General features: G+C 35.8%; 1 protein-coding gene across 3 annotated transcripts in view; it reads left to right on the forward strand.

Moving 5' to 3' along the window:
* Positions 1-27,184, forward strand: part of bsna (bassoon presynaptic cytomatrix protein a) — a 183,540-nt gene that overhangs the window by 71,631 nt on the left and 84,725 nt on the right. The window lies entirely within an intron of this gene.

Here is a 27,184-nt window from a genome sequence, read left to right on the forward strand (position 1 = left end):
TGTTTTTTTTTTATTATTTAATAAACAAAAAAGAATACCAGAATATCTTTTATTTTTTAGATTCTTCAAATTAGGCACCTCTTGCTTAAATGACATCTTTGCACATCATGGCAAGTTAAGAGTTAGTTACTCTTGACTCTTAATGTGTTTAAGAGCATCAGTTGTAAAGTTGTGAAGAGGTAGTGTTGGAAAATATTAAATAGCCCTATTTGAGTAATTTTTTAATCCATATTATGAAAAGAAATACTCAACTAAGTAAAGAAAAAAATCAGTCAATCTGAAATATTTCAAGAACTTTTAAAGTATTCTTAAGTGCAGTTACTGCAAAGATAATCAAAAACGTTATGATGAAACTGTCTCTCATCAGAACTGCCCCTGGAAAGAAATAGCAAGCATACTATATATATACAGCTCTGGAAAAAATAAAAGACCAATTAAAAGTGATTAGTTTCTTTGATTTTACCAAATTTCTAATTTTATGCAAATTTTAAATGACAATATTTTTATTTGGAATTTGGGACAAATGTCCGTAATGTATAGAATTAACATTTTATTCAAACATAAACCTATAAATAGCAAAATCAGAGAAACTGATTCAGAACCTGAAGTGGTGTCTTGATTTTTTCCAGAGCTGTATATATAGTGCATTTTCATGTCTTAAATGATGCGGTGATGTCTTTAATATTAATCTACTATGAGAAAATAAGTAAAAGTAAAAAGCCCCTAAGCCCCTGACTTCATGTAAAAATAAATATACACGTTGTTACGCCTTATTAAGGCGCGGGAATGAGATAATCAAGGCATGGGAACGAGATCCTAATGCATGGGAATTAGATAATTAAGGCGTGAGAAAGAGTTAAATAGATGAAAAATAATAAAACTTGCTTTTCTGTAAATTAATGCTCATGAAAAAGACTGAATATTACATCAAAGCTCCTTCTGAGAGATGCGCACTTTTGGCCACGCCTTAATGGCTATGATTTAATTAACTTGTTCCGTCACCTTAATAAGTCATGGCCTACGCCTTAATCATCTCATTTCTACGTATTTACTTGTTCCCATGCATTTGGATTTTGTTCCCATGCCTTGATGATCTTTTTCCTATGCCTTAATAAGACGTGGCAACACATTTTTTTTTTAACATGATGTCACCTTAGGGGCTCTGTCTAAAAGTGAGAAGTGTCCAAACTTTTGACTAGTCATCATACATAGCCATGAAATAACTCTTAATCATGTGAGATGAGACTACCCAGTTCATCTTGCTTGTGATTATTCAGCACCTTTCAGTTCTAGTACTGGATAAAATATTACATTTGCATTATTTGAACCCAAACAAAAGAAGCTCTTTGCTCGTATTTGCTGTGTGTTCGTGTGTGTGTCCGTGTGTGTGTGTGGTTGGTGTAGAATGCTGTGTGGGTGTGCAGGGTCAGTGCTTCAGAGAGAGTAAGTAAGTGTTAATGTAGATTGGTATGCAGCTGTGTTGTTCACGCTGGTGAAGCAGGTCTCTAAAGCACGCTGGCTCTGCGCTGGTTTAAGAGTTTCTTCTGATAAGGCCGTGAGATGAACAGAATATTGATGGTGCGTACACCACTCTAGAAGACAGCAGCAGAGGCATTAGAGGCGGACTGCGAGATGAAGGGATGAAAACCTGGAGACAAAGAAATGAGAAATCTAGCACGTATCTGCTGAATTTCTGAAGATGTTTTTAATTATTAGTTTTAATATTTTAGATTGACTATACTTATGCTGGATGCACTGATGGACTGAGGGGTCTACCTTTAATCTATTAACAGAGTGAGGACACATGCCTGGGGTGGTGAGCATCCATCACTCAAGGGCCCAACTGTGGCAGCTTGCCAAACCTAGTTATCAAGAACTACAGCATCAAATGTTACTGAAATTGTTAATTTATGTATTTCATTCTGATTCATTTCCATACAAAACCCCAAATTAGAAAAAAATGGGGCAGATTATTTTTTTTACATTTTCTTAGACTTTCATTTGAATTTCAATGGAAGCATTTAATGATTTTAAGCATTGTAGAGGGAATCGGCGTCACCACCATTAAATCTTACATTTCCTAATTATTCATTTTTATATATATATGATATGATTATATATGATATTGCTATTTATAGGTGTATCTTTGAGTAAAATGAACATTGTTGTTTTATTCTATAAACTACAAACATAATTTCTCACAAATTTCAAATAAAAATATTGTCATGCAGAACATTTATTTGCAGAAAAAAATGCAAAGCTTTCAGACCTCAAATAAGGCAAAGAAAACAAATTCATATTCATAATTTTAAGAGTTTAGAAATCAATATTAGGTGGAATAATCCTGTTTTTTTCATGGATGTAGGCATGTTCTCCTCCACCAGTCTTACACACTGCTTTTGGATAACTTTATGCCTTTACTCCTGGTGCAAAAATTCAAGCAGTTCAGCTTGGTTTGATGGATTGTAATCATCCATCTTCCTCTTGATTATATTCCAAAAGTTTTCAAAAAAAAAAAAAAAAACAGCATCATTAAGTGGTCTCTTATTTTTTTCCAGAGCTATATATATAGAAATGTATATGCTTTGTTATCATAATAAAACTTTAGCCTAACTTTAACTTTAGTCTTTTTTTGTGTATTCCGATGTTACTACATAATTATAACTAACATGTACTAACTATACACTGCAAAAATCTTAAAAAAATCTTAGCAAGTGAAATTTTCTACATTTAAGGCAATAAATCTTATTTTCTTCTCTGATAAGACTTTTTGTCTTACTAAGCAATGTGTGTAAGTGTTAGATTATTTTGCTTATTTTATGGATAATTATCTTAATCATTCTTACTTAGAATTTGTCCCTTATTTTAAGTAATTTGAACTTAAAATAAGGTCAATCAAGCATCAATCAAGTTCTTCTGATTCTTGTGTCCAAAAACAGTGACTTGTTTGCTTGATTTAGGAGTTACTTCACTCATTTTGAGACTTTGCCATTGCTTTTTGTAAGAAATCTTACTAAGAAAATTGTGCTTACCCTTTTGGCAGATTTTTTTTGGTTAATATACATATATTTGTCTTAATTTGCATATATTTTGTCTAGTTTTTGCCAATGGATTTTTTGCAGCGTAGCATATTTTATTTTCTAATACTAATTTTCAAAGGTTAATTACTGGTCTGATCATATTTTTCATTTTTAAAATGCGTAAAAGCACTTTTTTTCAAGATGATAAAGTAAAAGTGGACTAAAACTGCTTAATCACATCACTTTGCTTGATTATGATTCTGTGCTGATGCAAGCACTTATATGTTTGAACTGCAGTGCATATAAACTTCTTTACACGTTTGCTTATTTATTGTGACAGTACAGACATCAGAGCTATTAAATAATGCTAAAAAGAGCTGAATAGTTTGTGTGTTGGTATTGTTGGTATAAGAATTCTTATATATATATATATATGTATTGTATTCCTCCTGTGGTTTGATACAGCTTTACGCACACTTGGCATTCTTTCAAGCAGCTTCATAAGTAGCCTCCTGGGATGCGTTTCCAACAGGCCTGAAGAAGCTCCATATGCTGAATGTGCTAGATGAGGAGTTGTTAGTGTCTGAAAAGCTGGTGAGGGAAATATTTTGTAATAAATATATAAACAATATATTGTTTTTTTTTTGTTTTTTTATAAATTCACGTGTCAACTGTGTATGGGGGTCAGATTTTAAGTATTTAGGCATATTTAGGCATATTTTTTACCATTCTGCTTGATAAATACAAGTATTTTCTCCTATAAAAAAGTAACTTATTTAAGTAAGTTGTAAAGTAATTTAGGTTGACGCTCTAATATCTGAATGATGCTGATAAGTAAAAAAAAAAATAAAGGTCACCAGAATTTTTTGGAGAGTGTAGGAGGGTCAGAGTGATGGCAGTGTGTGAGCTAATGAGGCTCCATCCACTTTTCTGATGAAGCTGGCATTGCTGGGATCCAGGGAACATCCCAACAGGAGGAATTAGTCACAGCTAATGCGATAGAAATGGTCCAAATCCTCCAGTTTTAGACTAAATAGCCAGTTGGCATTTGTCAGAGATGTCTCTGAAAAGTTCATACCCCAGCACCACTGATATGAAATAGTGACTATAACCTTGCAAAAGTCAACTTTGATTTTGTACAGATCAAGAAGTTTGTCTTTTATACACTATGTTCAAATGTTTGCAGACACCCCTTCTAAAAATACATTCAGTTATAAGTTACTTAAAGTTGCACCCATTGCTGAAATAGATGTGCATATGCATGCATATGTCTGTTCTCACTCATGCTCTTGATGCTGAATACATTCAAATCCTCACAGCTGTACTCTTTAATAAATTGAGTGAGTATATGCGTATATGGTTAACTGTACAGTGTAGTTAAAACCTACATTTTATCCCCAAGATTAGCATTAGCTGTCATTGCTGGACAGAATACAGACATGCGCAGATGTAAATCAAACCGATTATTAGAAGTAACACAGATACACAGGGGTGGCAAAGCGAGCTGGGTCAAAACTGAAAAACAGCAGCCAGAAAGAGTAAACATACCATAAACGAGAGACAAGAACACAATAATGAAGCCTACAAAACTTGGCGAGGAGTGAGTGGAAAGAAGGTGTATTTATGGGGTGTAGAACAAGTGAGATTAATATTCTGGTGATTGACTTCCTGGAAGTGTCGTGTGCAAAGTCACGTGATCACAGGGAGGGATTGATGTCAGTGTGAGGTGCATTCTGGGCATTGTATTCTAGAGACTGGAGATTGCAGGCTTGAGTTTGGGAGAGACCAAGCGCTATCAGTAGCAGGCATTACAGTGGCCCATATTTATCTATTCTTGTTTATAGTTATTTCAGTACTTATTTCTCTATATGTATCACTTTACATCTGTCTGTTACAGATCAAATTGAACAAAAATGCTCAAGCAAAAACCAAAAGATTAACTAAAATGAGGCAAATTGGCATTATACTATTCATATTGTTCTAAAATGTAGCATTTAATTGTTAAATGTGAACAAAAATGTAAGATAATGTCAATTGCCAAGCTTTATCAAATATACGTATATGATTTCTATTTTTAATTTGCAGTTTAAAAGCTAAATGATGCTAGCAGTCTATGATTAGTTTGTTGTGAACCTATATATTGATGATATATATATTCTTTCAAGTTTACATATCAGTTTCCACAACTGTGTTCTTTTAATTTGGTCTAATTTTGGCATCTGTTTACAGTCTACATATTATTGTGTTGGTGGAGAATGAAAGTCCTTATAGGCACATCTGTTTACTTGACATCCATATTTGCAAGACAATTAGGCAGTAATTTACAGTCACACAATACCAGGTGCTTGTTTGTATGAATGGGGATAGATCAAATACTTGAAACTAAAATTAAAAGTAAAATTACAGTTTCAAAAACATATTTTAAACAACTGCTGAAAGCCTTTTGAATAAGTTTATAGTGTTTGGCTCAATAATGCACAAAGTTACAGGCTACTGTGCTTGCGCAGATCTCCATATCGAGTGGAGCTTCCTTGCTAGCGTGATGACTCTGCTCCACTCACTGCATAACCAGCAAGCTGTTTCACTTATTTTGTTGAAGAGTTGAAGTTTGTCCATAAACAGACACCAAGTTGAGTGGTAGGAGAGAATCTTAATCTCTTAATTTATAACCTCTGTAGGGAAGTACCTCATCAATATAGAGATCTGCCTAAGCGCAGTATCCCGATCAAGCCAATCATGTCAAAAAAGATCTTGCATATTTTAAATAAATGCTAATTTATCTAAAAAAAAAAAAAAAGGTCTTTATCAGATTTTATTTATCATTTTATTCATTCATTAAATTTTTTGGTCTTTTCCCATTCATAAAGATCAGAGCCTGGTCTTGTATGACTGAGAAATAACTGCCTGGCAGCTATAAGGACTTTTTAAGCACTGGTTAGGAAGGGTTATAAATAGGTCCTCAGAAAAAAGGAATATGCAAACTGAACGAGGGACAGAGAGAGTGAATAATAGAGGAGAAAAAAAAGAAAGAGGAGGTTGAAAGATTTACACCCTGTAGAAGAGGAAGGCATTCAGTGCAAGAGCATTACCTCTCAAAAAGGACAGCCATGGTGCACAGAGTGCCAAAGAGCTTCACGCATCACTGAACGGAGGAGAGAGAGAGTGATAGGGAAAGAAAGCAAAGGAAAGAGAGAGAGATGAAAGGAGGGAGAAAGGAGCAGAGAGTTGGGCGGAATAGAAAAATGGCTGTTTAGAGTCTCAGAAGGGCCTCAAGCTCCTCTTCAGCCATATGCCGCACACAATACCATCCACATAAAACACATTCCTCTGAGAAAGAGAGAGAGAGACAGAGAGAGAGAAAGAGAGAAGAGAAAGGTAAAGTTTGTGTTGAAGCCTGTCATAAAAAGAACACCAGGCCTATTCATGAAAGGAACAGTGAGTGAGAGTGAGAGAAGGTGTGGACGTGGGTGAAAAACACTAGTGCGGACTCCAGAATCATCAGAATGGCCTCCTATGCTTTCAGAGGAATCCAAAAAAATAATGCTGTTGTTTGTCCATTTCCTCGCTGGCAGGATATTCCCTGGCAAGAGATCATCTCTTTTACGCCAAGTTGGCTTTTACAGAAGACAGCAACATCAGCAGAAGACAGACACAGAGAAAGTGAAGGATATAGAGAGAGAGAGATTGAGAGAAAGAGAGAGAGGAAAGGGGGATTGGGAGGTTCAAATGTCATGTATTTATGAAACATATCCTTTCCTGAATTATTGATTTGCAACTATTTTTTCTTTTTTTTTGTTACATATGTACCAGCAGTCAGAAGCTAATGCATATCTGCATGAAACACACATGTACTTCCAACCTTTAAACTGTAATAATATACTTATACTTAAAATAGACAAATGAATGAGTGAAACATAAAAAAAGCTGTAGTAAATAAGCCAGATTTACACACATTATTTAGCTTAACCCTTGTGTGGTGTTCATATTTTTGTTACTCGTTTACTTTGTTACTTGTATTTAATTCAGCAAAATTAAGCAATTTTACATTAAAATGCTTTACACATGCTCGCTTCACCTAAATTGCAAGCAATATAAACAGCTTACATGGTTAATATTTACACTTTACCTTTCTTATGTTACATTTCTTTCAAAAAGTGCTATAGATATGAGTAGAATTTTTTTTTAGTTTCAAATTTACAAATGAAGCAATGTTTATTAGCCCTTGGCCAAACATACTGTATGTAATATAAATGTGTAGTACACACTGTAAATGTGTACAGTGTGTGTTTATCGAAAATGTGTTTTGATATATGTTTTTTTTTTTACAAAAAATGAGCCAATGCCAATGAGTTTGAGTTAGAAAAAATATTTTTTTAGTATCATTTGATGAAAAATGAAAACGGGTCCCACAGACCCGAACACCACACAAGGGTTAATTATCTGTGCACTGGAACTAATAAGTGGTAAATTATTCTACCAAATACTGCAAAAAAAATATTTCCCCTTTTTTATAGTGCATAAGTTTTTCAGATTACCACACACATTAGAATTTTTTAGACAAAGATAAGCTGAGTCAATATATTAAGCAGTTTTTAAATGATAATTTCATTTATTAAGGGAACTCTACCAATCTAGCCCTGTGTGAAAAAGTATTTTCCCCCTAAACTTAATAACTTGATTGTTCCACTCTTCACAGCAACAACTGCAATCAACATTGGAAGGTTTTCTAGCATGAACCTCCTGTTTAAGATCATCCACAGCATCTCAATTAGACTGTGACCACTCTAAAACCTTCATTTATTTATTTATTTTTTTTTTTGAGCCATTCAGAGGTGGACTTTCTGGTGTGCTTTGGGTCATTGTCCTGCTGCAGAACCCAAGTACGCCTGAGCTTAAGATCACAAACAGATGGGCGGACATTGCCCTTTTCATGATTTTCTGATAAAGAGAGCAGAAATCATGGTTTCATCACTTAGGGGGGAAATACTTTTTTTTTACAGCACTGTACATGCCCTCAAATTTGAATTATGTTTTAGCATTGAAAACATAGGATTTATATGTCAGCCTATAGCAGCCTATAGTCAATGACTTTATATAAGCATAGACAGCATGGTTTTATTCCTCTCAGTTTTATAAAAAAGGAGGACAAATTGGATTACATGTGTCAAATTTGAAAGCAGAGTCTGCCTAGTTGAGACAAGAGACAGAGCAAGCCAGGCTCCGCCTACTTATCTTGTAGGCCTGTCCTCTCAGACTGCCTTCATTGAGTTTAGATTGAAGACTAAAGGACCGAACAAAGAGTCCAAAAAAGATTGTACTTTATTTTTCTTCACATTTTTCAGTGTGACCCAATTTTTTTTTAGAATAGCAAAATAAAGTCTTAAAAACTGATTTATAAGTGAAATAAAAATAAGATACCAATATTAGCACAGGAAAACTAGCTGTAGAAGATTGAGATGACAGTTAAAGTCTTAAAGCTCACCTTCCGTCGTTTTTTCTTTCATTTTAAAATGTCTAGTTGTGGTCTCTAGTATGAATGAATGACATGTGAGCCGTTTTTGTAAAAAAAAAGTGCTCAGGTGTCTCTGTATAGCTCTTTTTTAATGGACTGTTTTAGGCGTGTGTCCAAAATGACCGGATTCCAGCTTTGCTCATGAATATTCATACATGCAAACAGCATGCAAATATCTCTCCTCTGATTGGCTAGGAGCACTGCGACGCCCCTCCACCGCTCTGCCGCTCACTGCCTCCCACCTCCTAACTGATGAGCGGTGATGTTGCGTCGCTTCAGCTCCGCCTCTGGTAGTTTCTCGAGCCAAGGTGGGCTGGTCTGTGAGTTTCTGCCTACGTAGGCAGAAAGATAATTCAAAATTCACCCGTTTTTCGGAGGGGGGGAGGGGGGGTTTCTTTGCTTGGCTCCTGCAGACAATGGGGGCTGCAAAACAGTTTAATGTGCAGGTGTACACATTCAACTCGGAGAGACCTACTGTATTCAACAAAAAACAAGAAAAATCGGATTTTCGTGGAAGGTGAGCTTTAAAGATATAAAATGAGTGCCTTAATAAAATGACTGGCAGATATCAATACTTATATACTGTACAATAGAATAGGACTTTTTGGAACATATAATCATGAACCTACTGGCATCATTTCTAATGTCAGATGTGACTAAATGTGTATTAAACCACCAGTATTTAGGTGTTCTCTGGAACTATGGTGTTCTGTTGAGTTTGGGAGTTTGGGTATGTTTGGAAGTATAAAATACTATGGAAACATTATGAGCTTGGTAAAATCATCCATTTAAAACGATATCCATATATATATATATATATATATATATATATATATATATATATATATATTTAAACATCTTAAATATCTAAAACATTGTATTTATTTAAGTTAAAATGTGCATGTTAGTCGTGAGGCTCTCACATTTTGAGGACAATCCTCTATTAAAAAGGGCACTTGTACTGGTGTGTGTGTGTGTGTGTGTGTGTGTGTGTGTGTTCTGTCACCGATGAAACATTAAATGAGGTTACAAAGGGAGACACAGATGACGCAGGCCTTTGCAGCACAGTGCACTACAAGAGGGACTGTGACACAGAATGAATCACACGCATATGCACACACACACACACACCTCTTTTATGTCCTTCCCCCACAGCCTGTTTGAATAAAATAGAGCTAGCAGGCAACACACACTCCGCATGATGGACCCATCACAAGCGAACTCAGCCACAGCACGGCTGTAAAATAGCTGTATTTTTGCAGTACATACAGTATAAACCAGATACATACATTAAGAAGTGGTGTAAAGATCAAAGCTTAAGGGTGTAGGAATGTGGAATAAGCCATCAGAAGCTGAGTCAGAGCAGAACTCAGTAGATAGCAGATGAATGTGTAATCAGACTGCACTGATTAGCTGGAATACATCAAAACTTTAAAGGCAGAGAGAAAACGCCATCTTCACTTCAGTGATTCCCACACAGGGGATTATTACGATGTATGCACTAAGAGGTCTGGGTGCTGTTAACTTGCAGTTTCTGAGGCTAATAACTCTGATGAACTTATCCTGTGCAACAGAGGAAACTCTTGGTCTTTGTTTGCTGGCACAGTCCTGATGAGTGCCAGTTTCATCATCCTACCATTTTTGATAGTCTCTTTGGTTGCACTTGGAGTACTTTCAAACCAAATTTTTTAGTCAGTATGATATACAATTGTGAATTTAGTTTCATGGATGACTTTATTTTGTCTGACTTTAGTACAATAGTAACTTGCACACTGAAAATAAATTACTTTAAAAAAGTTTTGCAACTTTTTGCTTTCGCTTTTTTTAAGTAAATTTAATTTTAGATAAATTTAAGTAACTTCAACTCGGTTTCAAGACCTAAGTGAACTGAACTTCAGTCAATCCTTTCTTATAGTAAACTTTAATTAATTTTTGCATACGATATTACCTAGTTACAATTACTTAATTTATACAGTATTGTACACAATATATTGTAATTTCTGAAATGTAAATATTTTTAGTTAAAACACACATATTACACTGTCTCAACACATTTTAGTATACTAAAAAGAATGTATTAATCCCATCCATGGGTTGAGACAGTGACACTTGGTCTGCTTACAAAATACATCCTTGTGATTATATAAATATTTGAATGTGTGTTTTAACTAAAAATATTTAAATGTCAGGAATTATAATATATTATGTATCATACATTTTTTAAGTAATATTGTGTAAATTAAGTAATTGTAATTAGGTAATATTGTATGCAGAAATTAAGGAAATGTTACTAAAAGAAAGGACTGATTCAGCAAAAATAAATTAAGTAAAGTTTACTAAAATAAAGAATTACTTAAATTTATCTGAAAGTAAATTTACTAAAAAAAAGAAAATGCAGAAAGTTGGGAAACATTTTTTTTCTGTGCAGCTCTCTAACCCTAGAACACTAACGTGAAAATTAGTAACACCATCAATAACAATGGGTATACATTGTATGACAAGTTATGGAACCCTTCTTAAATTTCACAACATACAACATCCTATAAAAAAGCTGAAAAAATATTGGAAAATCAGAATCAATCAAAACAATTATCCTGCTGGGAACTTGGTCTTTGGTCCACCCATTCCTTGGACATGTGAGCGCCTGATTTAAACATGCAAACACTAACATTAGCTAAATTACACCCATAAAATATGTTACTCTCTCACTAACGTCGGATGAAAATCACCTGAATGCATAGATGGGAGGAGGGAATCAACCATAACATTAATAACAACATCAATAAGCGCCCTAAAGCTACCCAAAGTCCCATGCAACTCAGACAGCAGCAACACAATGAAAATCACATGAAAAAAGAAAAAATGTGTTTGCATTATAGAGTTAAACGTAAGCAGCAAGAATGGTGCAAATTGGTTCAGTGATGTGTTTGAAACCCCCTTATTCACTCCCAAATTGACTTCCGCAGACCACAGCTTAAAATACCACTAATGCGTTACTACAGTCAGCTCCTCAGGAACACTTTCAAGTAATGACCGAGCGCGCTAAGGGCCTTTTACACGACTCTGCAGCTGGAGGAAGTACAAAAGCAGCGGCCTAATGGGATCCCAAGCTCTAGGTGAAGCACTGTGAAACCAGGACACAGCCTTTTGTAGTTTTTTTATATCAAGTGTTTTCTGACATGGAGGTTACATCATTGGAGTCAATAAAACAAGCTTGGGAACAGCAGCGCGCACTGATATGATTCTTACTCTTTTATCTTTCAAGATATGGAGTTGTCTTTGCAACAAATGTAATGTCTTTGCAACAAGATAATGTTCAAAACTGGTGAAATCTTCTTCTCCTCTTCCAGACTCATCTGGACCCATTGCGAGGGAAGGGTTAGAAACTAGTTGTTGAGAGAAAAGTTTAAAAACATCGAAAAAAACAAATCAATATATATACTGTTTTATAAAATAAAAACTACAGCTTGCAGAATTGTTTTGGAACAAAACTTGAAGTAGGTGAGTTCAGGTGAGTTTGTGTGCAGGCAGGAAGACGGAGAGGCGGACGTAATCACAGGTAATAAGAAATTTATATTTATTAAATAAATAACAAAGAAACAAAAAAACGAATACACAAATAACCAAAGAAACAAACCAAAACAACATTAGGGGGTAAGGATAACATCCAACAACAAACAAGTAACATAAACAAGACTAAAATAAACTAAACTGAACAAGAAAAACAAAGGAAATAAACAAGCTACAAACAAGGGAAAATAAACTAGGATAAAACAAGAAATAAACAAGAAGATAAACACTGAGCTAAGATAAACACAAAACAAAGAACTAGGGTAATGAAATACGGAATAAACGCGGAGAGACAAAACAACAGGGGTTAGTGCGAAGACCGACGAGGACAAAGTGATATAGGAGGACTATATATATACAAACAGGAAACACACACTAAACACGAACACCTGGGGTAAGGGCGGAGCTACAAATGGGACACATGTGACGGAAAATTACTGAGGAAGAAACACAGAGGAGCACGCGTCACGTGGGGATAACAGACAGAGACATGAGAACAGACACGAACAGGGCCAGGACGTGACATTGTGGATTTCTCTTCTTTAGCTAGGGGTGATTAAATTCCAGTGAACAACCTCAAGAAACTGATACAATATTGAATTTATAAGAAAAAAAAAAGCAATATGTATTGAGAAATTAGACTTAAAGCCAGATTGAGTGTGATGAGCTCAATTTAATACATCGTAAAAAGTGTTTAAGAAACTGGAGAAAATGGTCCAAAGTTAGATTTTTACAGAAATCTAACAGCAGTCAAGCTAAATATATGCATACATATATAAATAAAGCAAAAAAAACAAAACAAAAGGAAGGACATTTGTGTTTGGTAGATTTTTTTTTAACTTGTTGCTTCTTGGCAATAGATCTTATACTGTTGGAAAGCCTATTAATTCACTTTTAAATGGAGCCACATTATTAAGAAACATGCACTTGTGGGATTAAGAGCAGAGCCGAGTATGTGCTAAGGTTGTGTCCATGAGAAAATTATCCAAATCGTCTCTACCAAAGCCAAACAGCTTATTCTGCCTTTGACTCATATGGTGTTTGATGATCTTCTTCTTCAGTTTGGAGATACTGGTACCAGGGCTAACTCAAAAAAATGCTGTATGTTGGCTTTGCAGAACATTAGCTTCAAGTTGTCCTATCTTACTGGCTCTATCCAGATCAGCCAAATGTGGCATGATGCCCATTAATCCATGATGACCACTATAGCAGCTCCCATGCTCCCACGTGCTGCCAATCAGGTTCCAATCGGGCATCAGGTACTAGACGCTCAAAACAAGTGTCAACAGCAACAGCAGAATAAGCTGTTTGGCAGTGGCTGAGAAGATTTGGCAATTTTTCGTCATGGCCGTTCTGCTGTTTGTTGTAAACATGCATGTTTCAGAAATGAACAGACTTCCCAATGGTATAAAAAGAAAATAATCTATAAAAAAAGTTCCTTAGTCTTTGATATACATATATAAGGTATGCCAATGGCAGACAATATATATATATGTATATATATAGATTACCATTGCCACTGAGAGCTGGTGTAAAGGTTATTTTCATTGCGTAAGAAAGCCATCATTAATTATAGGAGGATGAGGAGGGTCTTTTCCTGCTGAGATGAAGGGGAAATATCATCTGGGTGAGAAACCTCTATGGAGAGGATGAAGACTGTGAAAGGTCAATGGAACCAGAGATGTCACATTACTGGAGCAGTTGAGCCATCTCTAAGTGTTATATAGCATGACCCAAATTATGATTATTCTATAACTTTAATGCTTTTATTTACTTTAGTTGTGTTTGTCCCCTTTTTACATTAAACAGGATATTCTAGTCTATGGAGATCTCAGTATTTAATATAATAAACACTGGGATTTAACTAATCAAGACAGTAGACTGATTTTAAATACTAAATACTGATTCTCAAATCAAACAGAGTTATACTCACTGTATAGGAACACACTTTGCCCATTTATATAATGTAATTCCTTCAGTTTTTGATCACTGGACTACACTTAAAACTGTGCTGTGCATAAATGGGCTGCACTCACTAATAATATACATGTAAGATGGACTAAGCTCACTAAGCCACAGACAGCAGGTACAGATTCCTCCTTCAAACAAAGTCTGCTGGCTAATCCTGCTGCATACTGTCTGAGGTTCTCAACCAAAATGTTTGTTCAACTAATCCTGTGGGTGGGGCTTTGATAGGGGTTGACAGGTGAGGGAGTGTTGCCAGGGTGGTTCTATATGCAGATTTCTCTTTTCTGATGTCACAATAAGGGAGGAGCTTCCATTTGGCTCATAAACAGCCAAATACGATTCCTGACATCACACTCTTTTAGCTGATTGACAGAAAATGAATGGACGGATTTTGTTTCACACTTGAATTGTTTATTGGGGCAGTTAAGACACAGGAAGAAATTAAAAATAACACTTTTTTGCATAAAAAATGGTTTACTCGTTTATTAACATTGCCAACATTTCTTAAATTACCTGGCTAAGTGTTAGGGAGATACTCTACTGTATTCACTCCTTTAAAATCATGCTATATTATATAGTAAGAGTACACATTTGAATAAAAATATTAATTTTTATTGTTTTAGCCAAACAAACAGCAAAAAAAGCTTGATTTGAACACCGGAATGCCACTGGATATGCACAAAATCTGCAGGAAAATTAGAAAATCTTCCTTTGAATTTCTACAGCTCTATGCTGAGATGTCTGGCATGTTGCCTATTTGTATATGTGTAGCTCAATAGTACAGTGATATGGGTCTTAAATGTTTAATTATTTATTGTTCCTGTTAACTCTGTAATCTTTTTTTCCCAATAGCTTTGCAATCTGACACTTTGCAACCATCTGGTTGCAACTCATTTTTTTTTGATGATGAGTGTAATATAATATAATATAAAATAATAAATGCATTTATTGCATTTCAAAACACAGCAAAGGAAAAAGGAGGTCTGTCTGTTCATAAATGAGTATATACAGCATGCTCAAATCAATACACATATGAATGGTTTCCATTTATGATGCACAAGCATAATAGGCTGTTGAAAACCAGTCATATCTCCTGAGAGCACTTTTAGTATATGTGCATTTGACCATGAGCTGGACTACAACAGGAAGCTGGAGTACAGTATAAGCTCACAGTATAGGAATGACTGTTAGACATTGCCATTTTAAGGCATTTGGGAGCCCCGAGCAAAATGGATCCAACCATCCCACCATGTCCCTTCCCTACATAGATCTATAAAGAGATACATTTTGAGAAAGTAAAATTAATTAGTAAATTAGTAGTTTTGTCCAGTGCTCTAAAATGCAGCTCACTGCTCAAATCAAGGGTGCCAAAGTGTGTCAAAATGCACTCTGTGCCTCCTCTACAAACATAACCATATAAAACTTAAGTTCAGTTAAATAAACTTAAGATGAGTAAGGACATGTTAAGTCAATTAAATATTGTCAAATATAAAGGATAAGCTGTGGTTTTGGAAAGTTGGAAACAGTAGTTTTGGTTTGGAAACAGCTGATAGCATAGATACTGCTGAACATGTTCCAGTCTGGTTATATGCTATAGAGGTTAGATCGGGCCCAAAAAATCCGACCCGAACCATAAACTGTCATTATGAGCACGAGCCAGACCCGCCCCGCCCCATAAACTGTCTGTTTTCGGGCTGTTTGAATGAGCGAAATATGATCAGAATTATGTTAATTAACACTGTAACATAGACGCATAGAACTATTATTTAATTTAAATGATTTTTAAGAACAGCTAAACACAGTTCTGCAAGTCAAACGCGGACAAGAGGAGGAGTTCACGTGCGAGAGAGAGAGAGAGAGAGAGAGAGAGAGAGATTTGCGTGTTCTGGTGTATGAGTTACTCACAGGTAAAGGTTCTCACACACTGTATCTCCTGTTTCTCTTTTATCTCCTCGTGCTCATATTCTAGTCTCATACATAATTCTGCAGCTCCCTCAGTGTTTTCAGTCGTACTTTGCGGCTAGAGCATCGCTTACAACTAACACCGCGGACCGCAAGGTGCCGCCGCGCTGCCACTGTTGTGCCGAATCCGACTTCCTGCTGAATCCGACTCCCGCTTCGAGGACAGAATAGGCACAACACCCCCCACTGTAGAACTGTGGGAGTGAAAGCAATTCGTTTTTTCACTTTCAGTTTTCTTTATTTGGCTCGTTTTCGTTAACAATAATAATTGGTAACTTGGCAACATTGTGATTGTCACACCAGAGCTTTATTTAAAAATAAAAATCTAATTAAAAAACAGATGCCTACATCTCAGACTAGTTTCTGGAGAATTTAAATTTAAATTGTTGCAACGGTTCTGCTGTAAAATGTGATGTAGAGTTGTTTGTGCAATCACAATCTATATCAACCAAGGTAACAGCGCAGATAAGCAGCAGAACATGTAGGGAAAGCACTGAATGTAAAACATACTGAACAAATGTTTTTTCTTCTGTACAGATATTGGTCATGTCTGTCTGTTTTTCAGTCATATTTAAAAGCCCACTCTGTTATTCAACACTCATACTTTCTGATTCCATCATGAGCTGTTTTCAGCTCGTTTAACACTGCTAATTGCAAGTAGCATTTTTGGCACATCCATCTGCAGAGTGACTGACTTTTGGAAGGCAGAGCGTCTTGCTGCTTTGATAAACAGGATGGGGAGGAAAAGAGAAAAAAAAACAGGCAGACTGTAAGCCTAGACGAAGCCAAGTCGAAATTACTTAACTAATTTGAAGTTATTTGGGGTAAGTAATGTTTAGTGAAACTTGAGTTAATTAGACCTAAAACTTTAGTTATTATGCGTGAATTGTATGTTCATTTAATTGATATTTTTGTTATAATAATTGCTTTAGACCCTACTTTATGGACAGGTGAATAATGTTCAGATAAAATGTTTATTTAGTCTTCTTTTTGATGCATTTAATTTATGTAGAATAAAAAAATGAAATACTTATAAACAATCAAATGAAGAAAAAAAATGCAAGAGTGTGAACAGCCCACAACATTGATGCCAGGCAATTAATCATAATCTATGATCTTCGGGACTATCTAAGTAGGTAGCATAAGGGAATGACTACACACTGATGGTGATTCTTTTATTACATTTATGTAAGCTATAGATTTCACATATTCATAAACAATCAGATGAATGTAGAAAATGTTATAGTGAGAACAGTGAAGCACACAGCTAATACAGAGTTAGCAGCCCAGCTTGCTCTTACAGCCTACAACATTGATGCCAGGCAGTTAATCATAATATATAATCACGATTTCTCAAGGTAGCATGAAGAAATGTCGTATATTCAGGCAGTACTCAGACAAATGCAGATATGTATAAGAAAGACTTGACTGTGGGTCAAAACACAGGCAATCCGCAATAAAGAGTAGGCAAAAAAGTACACTGAGTTGAGGTTGAAGTGAAAAATGGTTTAAAAGCGAGAAACAATTAGAGCAAGGAAGTAACGTGTTATTAACGTGTGCATGCAAAACAGTATTTTATACTAAGCAGAACAGGTGATTAGAATTGTGGTTTTTGACTTCCTGGAAGTGCCATGTCCAGAGTCATGTGATTGTGGGAGTGTGTGTTGTCATCATGAGGTGCGTTCTGGGTAATGTAGTCTGGAGCACTGGCGTAAGTAGGCCTGTCATGATTGGAATTTTTTTGTGGACGATATAACTTCATCGAATTTATTGCGATACACAATATTTTTGTAATTTTAAGACTATTAAATGCCACTGACATAATGATAACAGAATAGCAAAAAACAGCAATTTTACACTTTTTAAAGACTTAATAAATAAATTAATCATTTAATATTATTTGTTAGGAAATTATATACTTATTTCTTCACCTACTTTAGTTCACACTGTGTGTTTGTTATTGAGTCACAGTTATTGAAGCTTAACTGTCTAAAATACTGTTCACTGTCATATATGTGAACAAACATACAAATAGACAAAATAGACTATATACGATTTTCAAAAATTATTGAGGTCATGTTCATTTATTGTACGATAAATCAATATTGCAATTATTGCGACAGGCCTAGGCGTAAGAACTAGGGAAATAGGTCTATTTGTTCCCCCAAAAATAATACCACAGAAAAAGCAGAAATTGTTTTAAAATAAACTTTTATTTTGAAAGTGCGCTGAAATCTGCTTCCCCGCCATGAAAAGATGAAAAGCACCCCCTCCCAGGAGAAGGCTGCAGGTGACTTTATTTTTCTCTATTTCTTACCAGTCAGCGTAGCTTAGAAAAGTAGCTTGGGTATTTTCATTCGCTAAGTAAAGTGAAAGACAAGAAGACGCATGCTGCACGCTCCCGAGAGGGGGTGCTTTTCCTGGCGGGGGTACTGAAATCAGCACAACAGCAGCCTTACACGCAAGGTCAGTGATGAGAGCAATGAATATCAACAATAACAATATACCACAATAAAAACGAATTTGGGTAATGTCTTGTTCTGCTAACAGACTGGGAGGGTTTGGGTTATCAAATGTTTCCATTAACTGCTACCAAAAGTCCCTATGAGATGTATATAGATGGTGCCAGAGCCAATAGAAAAAAAACTGTCTATGGCAAAAGACTAATCTCAGTTATTATATAAGTTGGTTTAACCAAAAATAGTTGAGTGATGTTTGGAAATATGCAGTTTTACGTGAAACACACTTAATATGTTTGAGTTTAGACTTAATGTAGGTTTACAGTGAAGATGAAGACACATTCGCTTGCAGCCAGTTCTGTATGAGCTGTATGTGGAATGTCTGACTCTGATTTTAAGTCATGTGTTCACAGAAGGAATCTCTGAGTTGCTTGCTATTAAAGAACTTGAGATTTAAAAGTTTCATTTAGGCATATTTAAAATGAGATGTACATTTACATTCAGCCTGGAGCGCTCAGCTAAGTGTACCTATTGAAACTGGGTACTGATCTGTAACTTCAGTCCCGGGGGTTTCAGTGGTGGAGAAATGAAATGCCTCTAAATGTGATGTATGAGTCACCTTACAGAAAAAGAGAGAAAGAGAGAGAGAGAGAGAGAGAGAGAGAGAGAGAGAGACGGGATGATAAAAATACTTCTTGTCTTAATGGATGATATGATTATGCACTTAAGCTTATCTGTTGTTCATCAATAATAGAAATGCCAGCAGCCATCTGCTCCTTTTATGTTTTTAGCAGACTGACGGAAGCAGTGTGACACAAGCAGCGGCAACAACAACAAAAGAAAACTTAGAGCAGCTCTCAGAAAGATCAGAAACATCAGAGATAAGGGCTTTAAAAAAAGACGGTGTAGGAATTACAGAGATCAAATGAAACTGTAACATCTATAGTGCTTTATTTATATAGTATAGAATGCATACTGTCATTTAGAGCTTAGATATGCACCACAAGTAGTAAAAAAATCCAGAACTCCTTTTTTATCCCTCTTTTCTCACCAATTTAGCTATGCTGATTATCCCACCCACTCAGCTGCACTAATATTACCTTAGGAGTGATGTAAGGAGAGAGAGAGAGAGAGAGAGAGAGAGAGAGAGAGAGAGAGCGCCATCTACCCACCCGGAGAGAACATGGCCAATTGTGCTCTCTCAGACTCCGGCTGCTGATGGCAAGCAGCCCAGACCTCCTATAAATTAGTGAGCTTAACTGCTTGGGGTGTGCCATATCGTATCGTACGCAATAATATCATACATTTTTTAGTATTGTGAACATTATTATACCCTGAAATATCGTGCCATATCACCCACCCCTAATTATCACATCAGGGTACTACTTTTTTGCTGTGTTTAGCAAAAAAAAAAAAAAATCACACTGTTCTTATTTCCCATTATATATCTACTAGAGACAGATTATATCTGTCCAGTATCATTTATTTTACTTTAATCCTGGATATATGGAGATATATGGAGTGCATTATTATTAGTATCATGACATTCTGGATCATTGACATAATTTCTGTTACAAATCTGATAAAAAAAAATATTGTATTTTTTTATATCTTAGTTAGGTATGTGCCATATCATATCGTATGCAATAATAAAATTTTATTTTCATTTTGTTGCAGTAGTGTATTCTTGAAATATATATGTTTTAAAAGTCAGTGTTTTGTCATATCACCAAGAGTATTATTATCGCGAAAATACCATTAAATATCACAATATTATTTTAGGGCTATGTCATATCGCCCACCCCTTAATTCCCAATATATATATATAGTAACAGGATGCAATGGAACAGCCATTAATGAGCCTGAATGCCATCACATTCTCACTGCAAAAATCCATAAATTAACTTTTTGTCACAATATTTTCTGTTTCTCTTCTGTATTGTTTTCACCTTTCTGCAAATCGAATTTCTTAATTTCCCCTAAATTTAAAACAGTAATACATTTAATATGCAGATTTTCATATATTCAAGGGACACTTAAACTCTAGACGTCATATGGAATTACAATGGAATTATACAAACACCCCTAATATAGAAAGAGAATGTCAAGAAGAGAAGACATGAATAAAGAATAAAGGAGATGGAAGTGTGGGAGTGTGGTGGAGGGGGTGCATTAGAAGAGGAAGACACAGTGAACGTTTTGGGGAAAGAGCAAAGTTTTGAGCAGGTCTTTAAAACAAAAAAAGACGGAGCAAAAAAAAAATGGAGCAGAGTTAATATAAGAGGTAGAAGAAAAGTATTCCATGATTCAGGTTTGGCTATGACACTGGTTGATCAGCTCAACTTGTAAAAGTAACCAATTACATAGAGAAACTACTTAACCCTTGTGTGGTGTTCATTTTTCATCAAATGATACTAAAAAAATATTTTTTCTAACTCAAACTCATTGGCATTGGCTCATTTTTTGTGAAAACATATATCAAAACACATTTTCGATAAACACACACTGTACACCCCCCCCCCCCTTACACATTTATATTACATACAGTATGTTTGGCCAAGGGCTAATAAACATTGCTTCATTTATAAATTTGAAACTAAACAAATTTTCTACTCATATCTTGAGTTTAATTCATTTTCTTTTACATTTTATTAAAAAACTAATAAAAAAAGTAGCACTTTTTGAAAGAAATGTAACATAAGAAAGGTAAAGGGCAAATATTAACCATGTAAGCTGTTTATATTGCTTGCAATTTAGGTGAAGCGAGCATGTGTAAAGCATTTTAATGTAGAATTGCTTAATTTTGCTGAATTAAATACAAAGTAACAAAGTAAACGAGTAACAAAAATATGAACACCACACAAGGGTTAAACACCAGCACTGGAAGACCTCAGCGAGAGGGCAGGAGAAAAAGGGAGGAGCAAGTCAGCAGTCAGAATATTTAAGGTCTTGCATGTCAAGAGCTGAATGTGAGATGAAATAGGGAGTCAACTTACATTATCAACTTACATTCATGATGTATAATGGTAACCAAGTGTTTTATGAACATTTATAGCATTATTTATCATCAAGGATGAATCTAAAATGTGTAATTTATTTGTTTAGTATCATTTTGAGTGGAGTAGTTACACATTGTGTAATTCTGGAACTGGAGAACTCAAACAAAAAACAAAAAACAAAAACAACTGACAAGAATGAAACTTGGTGGGTAGTTCATCTTCAGTGATGAGTCCCACTTTTGTCTGTGTGGAGATGACCATGTGTCTACAGGTACATCTCAGAAAAAATTGCATATCGTTGAAAAGTTACTTAATTTGACTAATTCAGATCAAAATATGAATCTATTAAATATTATATAGATGTATTACACACAGAGTGATCTATTTAAGTGTTTATTGTTAATGATTATGGCTTTTACAGCCAATAAAAACCCAAAAATCAGTGTCTCAGAAATGCACAATATTATATAAGAACAATTGTTACTTTTGGCAGTGTGGGCAGTGTGCCAAATCCTGCTGAAAAATAAAATCCACATCTCCATAAAAGTTGTCAGCAGAGGGAAACATGAAGTGCTGTAAGATTTTGTGGGAAAACAAAACTGCACTGACTTTAGAACACAGTGGATCAACACCAGCAGATGACATGACTCTCCAAACCATCACTGACCATCAGTACATTTACATTTTACATTTTGGAAATCAAGGGAGCAGAGTCTGGAGGAAGAGTGGAGAGACACACAGTCCAAACTGTTTGAGGTCTAGTGTGAAGTTTCTACAATCAGTGATGGTTTGGAGAGACATGTCTGTCATCTGCTGGTGTTGATCCACTGTGTTTTATTATCAAGTCTAAAGTCAGTGCAGTTTTGTTTCCCCACAAAATCTTACAGCACTTCATGCTTCCCTCTGCTGCTGACAACTTTTATAGAGGTGCAGATTTCATTTTCCAGCAGGACTTGGCACACTGCCCATACTGCCAAAAGCACTAATTGATCTTAATAATATAATATTAAACATTTTTTGAGACACTGATTTTGGGGTTTTTATTGGCTGTAAGCCATACTCATCAACAATAAAAGAAATTAATTCTTAAAATAGATCAGTCTATGTGTAATACATCTATTTAATATACTGTATAAGTTTCACATTTCAAACTGAATTACTAAAATAAATCAACTTTTCAATGATATTCTAATTTTCACTTTCCTCTTTGAATGCTACATTATTGTTTTTTGTATGTTAAGCATTGCTAACTGGGCGTTTTCAGACTCCCTGCCCTGACTTCTGTCTCTATAGCTGGAGTTCCTTCACCTTCTCTGGAGTCCGTTGGGCCTTCAAGACTTTAACTTATTCATTAGCCTAAATCCTACTGCCACATTTTTAGACTAGATCAAATATTTAAGAGCAGAATCTGTGAGATGTGGGAGCACCGCCGTGGTAAATTATGCATCTGCAGGTTGAATCAGAGCATGTGGACCCAAAGTTAAAAGAAGTGGTGGGCAGTTTTGAAGTGAACGATGCAGATTTGCTTACAGCGACGTTTTTGGACATACAGTCTGCAGCAGGATACGCATTAGGGCTGGACATGTCCTGCTGCTTCTGATGAGATTTCATAATTATAGTGAAGAGCTGAGATGTGTTTTTGTCATGTCTGCAGTATTGATGTGTGGAAGTGGGTGAAAGCTGCTGTAAAGAGGTACAGTAGATCCAACCTCCACATGTGCTGACGCAAACTAGCTGTCTAAAAATAACAATCAGGTATGTATATATATATGACACGTGACACATTGTGTCTTATTATGATAAATAAAGTGGAATCTCCAGAGAGAACTGGAGAACTTTTTAGGTATGTCTAGGTTTAGCATTAGTGTACAAACTTTAAACAACTGTGGCACAAAAAAAATCCATTAAACTATCAAGAAGTTGTAGATTAAATCTAAAGTTTGTACATTTAAAGTATATATTTTATATTAATATTTTAAGTAATATTTTGTGTGTGTGTGTGTGTGTGTACATAGGATAGGTTGCACAGTTAGTTTATCTCTTTATCCATGCTAGAACGCTAAAAACACATCAGCTGACACTAATACTGTTTGATATCTCAATATTTCTCAAGAAGCACGTTTTCCTCCTTAATCCAGTCTCTCACACAGTCTTTTTAAATTTTTGAATAATTTTATTTCTCATTTTTTTCTCCCCAATTTACATGGCCAATTACCCAACCCACTCATTAGGACTCCCCCTATTACTAGTAATTCCCCAACACACCAGGAGGGTGAAGACTAACACATGCTTCATCAGATACATGTAAAGTCAGATGCAGCATTGCCGTGCAGCATCACAGTGCGCCTGGAGGAAAGTGCAGCGGCTTGGTTCTAATACATCAGCTCACAGACGCCCTGTGCTGTGGACATCAACCTAGGAGGGATGTGGGGAGAGAGCACCATCTACCCACCCGGAGGGAGCAGGGCCAATTGTGCTCCCTCTAAACGCCGGCAGCTTGATGGCAAAGCTGCATGAGCGGGGGTTCAAACATGCGACCTCCTGCTCATAGTGGCAGCGCTTTAGACCGCTGGACCACTCGGCACCTTAAATATGTTTTTTAAGGGATTAAGACATCAGTGCTTTAAAATCACTGCAGTGACTGATTAATTATTATTCTGGGTTACATTTCTTATTTACCAGTATGATGCAATGAAATGTCACTCTAAGCACATCATCCTCACAAAGTGCGGAGACTCGCAAAATGTCGTCCATGTACAGTATTAGTCAAAAGTTTGGACAATTTTCGTAAATTTTTAAAATTTCTTTAATTAATGTATTTCCTACATTGCATAATAATATTAAATATGTGAAAATAATTAAGGAACATATATGGAACTATGCAGTAAACAGTAAAAAAGTGTAAAGTGTTTTTCCTCCACAATCCCCTGACCTAAACCTGATCAACTTAGATAGTGTTTTGGGATGTGCTGGTGCTTCAGCACCCCCAGGAACTCTTTCCTTCAAGAAGCTGGGAAAACTATTCCAGGTGACTGTCCCTCATGAAGACACTGAGATTAATATACCAAGAGTGTGCAGATCTGTCCTCAGAGATAAATGTGTTACTTGTAAAAGAATAAAATAACCTATTTTAGTTTGTTTAACATGTTTAATATAGTCTTCAATATTAAATTTACAATGTACAAAATATATATAAAAAACAAAAATCAAATCTTTTGACTGGTAGTGTATGATGTCTAACCCAAAAAGCAGACTGCACTGAAAAGCTGCTGAAATTTCAATGCCTGGTGGGGCATTGTAGAACAAATTAAAGAAAATGCCAGACCAAGTTGAATATATGGGATTACTATGGGATGCTGCTCTGAACATCTCCTCTACTACAACTTATTGACCAGGTATCCCCTTATACATTGTTTCTCTGCAGCCCCTGCTGGCCTCATCCAGCAACAGCATCAAATAAAAGGTTGAGAGGAAGGAGAGACACATTCCGATCTGCCTTCCATCTATCTCTATCATTACTCTAGAAAAGGCCAGCGGACGGTAGAGTGCGTTGACATGATGCAAAAGCATAGTCATCATTCCACTTGTCTTCAGTGTGCGAGTGCGTGCGAGTGTTTGTGAGTGTTTGTGAGTGTGTGTGTGTGTGTTTCTGTGTTTGTCTGGGGCACACAAAAAAAGTAAATGACTATGGTTGTGTGCTAGAGATTGAGTAGGATGGAACATATTTGTGGTTTGAAATAGATTTTCCACTGGACTATAAATGGTTGCGTGGCAGCCGGGCTGATGCTGTTTGTATTAGAAACACGGTCAAGGACTTTTATAAACTGTAAAAGTGCCATCTCCTGGCCAGCTTAAAAAAGACTGCAGGAATAATCCCACAAAGCATATGCATTGTTTTGTAAAAAAAATATTGTCTTGAAGGCCATATATGACCTATAAGTTTCTTCTGTTGACATCTTATGCCAATATTATTTTTTAGCCTACAGAAAAAACATCATTCTGTATACACTGCATGTCCCCCCAAAAAAAATCTCCACCTGGATTTAACTATGTTGGTCAGGTCTAGGTTCAGCAACAGTGTGTGCTGAAAGAATGAGGTCAGCTGACTACCTGAATATACTGAATATAGATGGATAATATATATGGATTTTATATTTCTTCCCTGATGGCACAGCCATATTCCAAAAAAAGACAATGTCAGGATTCATGGGGCTGGAATTGTGAAAGAGTGCAGAGTAATTCAGGGAGCATGAGATCATCATTTTCACACATGGATTGAGAGAGTTCACCACAGAGTTCAGATCTTAACCTCATTGAGAATCTTTGGGATGTGCTGGATGGAGAAGAACTGCTTTGTGCAGCGGTCAGACTCTACCATCATCAATGCTGCTGCAAGATCTTGATAAAAGATTTATGCAACACTGGATTAAAATAAATCTTGTGACATTGCAGAAGATTATTGAAACAATGCCACAGTGAATGTGTGCAGCAATCAAAGCTAAAGGCGGTCCAACAAAATATTAGAGTGAGTGACTTTTATTTTGTTTTTGGCCAAGCAGTGTATTTTAAAGTGCAATCTGCTTAATTTAGCATATCAGTAAAATTATAATTAATAATGAATTACTATTAATTAACTCAGAAACATATTGGGTCACATGCTTATTTATTGTTTCTTCTCTCCTACTGGCCAGGGAGCATAGCTATTAGGATTTGATTGCATTCAGCCACAAGAACTTAGAATCAGTTAGTCAGAATATTTAATAATCACAACCCCACATCATCCCTTCCTTAAAAAAAAAAATAAAAAAGTATTTAATGAAGCACCAACAATAATACCAGATAACACAGTTGCTCCACAGCTAAATACCAGGGGTGGCGGGGCTTTATACCCTATATATAGCCCACACCTGACTTAAGATGACATGGTGCCAATAGGTGCATCTGCTTTAAGAGTCCCATTCTATTGGCAACACTTATATACTCTGTAGGGACTAGAGAAGCTGTCTGTGTGCGTATTTGAGTAACATTTAAAGTAGCTCAATACATGTGGTGTAATTGCAATATCTAACATTATTGTAGTTTAAAGACCACTTTGTTCCATTGGATACATGATAATACACTGCCTCGCCAAAAAAAAAGCACATACTGTTGCTGAACCTAGACCTGCAGACCAACTGCAGCATCAACCCCACATCATTCACTTAGGCCAGGCAGTGTATAAAATCATAATAATATGATTACACCCTTTTAAAGAGTGATGACCTTCTATATATTTAGTAATAATATAGTGATTTATGCTGCCTTTGCCCATTTCGTTCAGACATGTTTACATTAAGACTCAAAAAATGAGTATATTTTAGATATATCTGTCCACAAACAGACGTTCCAGCTCACTCCCAATAAAGCACTTTCCTTGCTTATTGATCTTAAAGCCAAATTGTTTTCAAATTGTACAGCTTTAAAAGCATTCTTCCAAATGTTTAGGCTAGAAATGACAAGACAAGACAACAAGAAAAGACATGTAAAGTTAATGTTATCGATGCATCAATATTAAAGTCATTGGGCAAACTGCACTCTTCTCCCAAACAATAGATATCACTTTTCACAGACTTGCTTCCCATCTTGGATATGAGTAGAGGAATGAAGATCTCTTTATTGAGGTCAATGAAAACGATCAAGGTCATGTTTGTTCAT

This window comes from Astyanax mexicanus, chromosome 12 (assembly GCF_023375975.1).
Source record: "Astyanax mexicanus isolate ESR-SI-001 chromosome 12, AstMex3_surface, whole genome shotgun sequence".
NCBI classification, from domain to species: Eukaryota; Metazoa; Chordata; class Actinopteri; order Characiformes; family Acestrorhamphidae; genus Astyanax; species Astyanax mexicanus.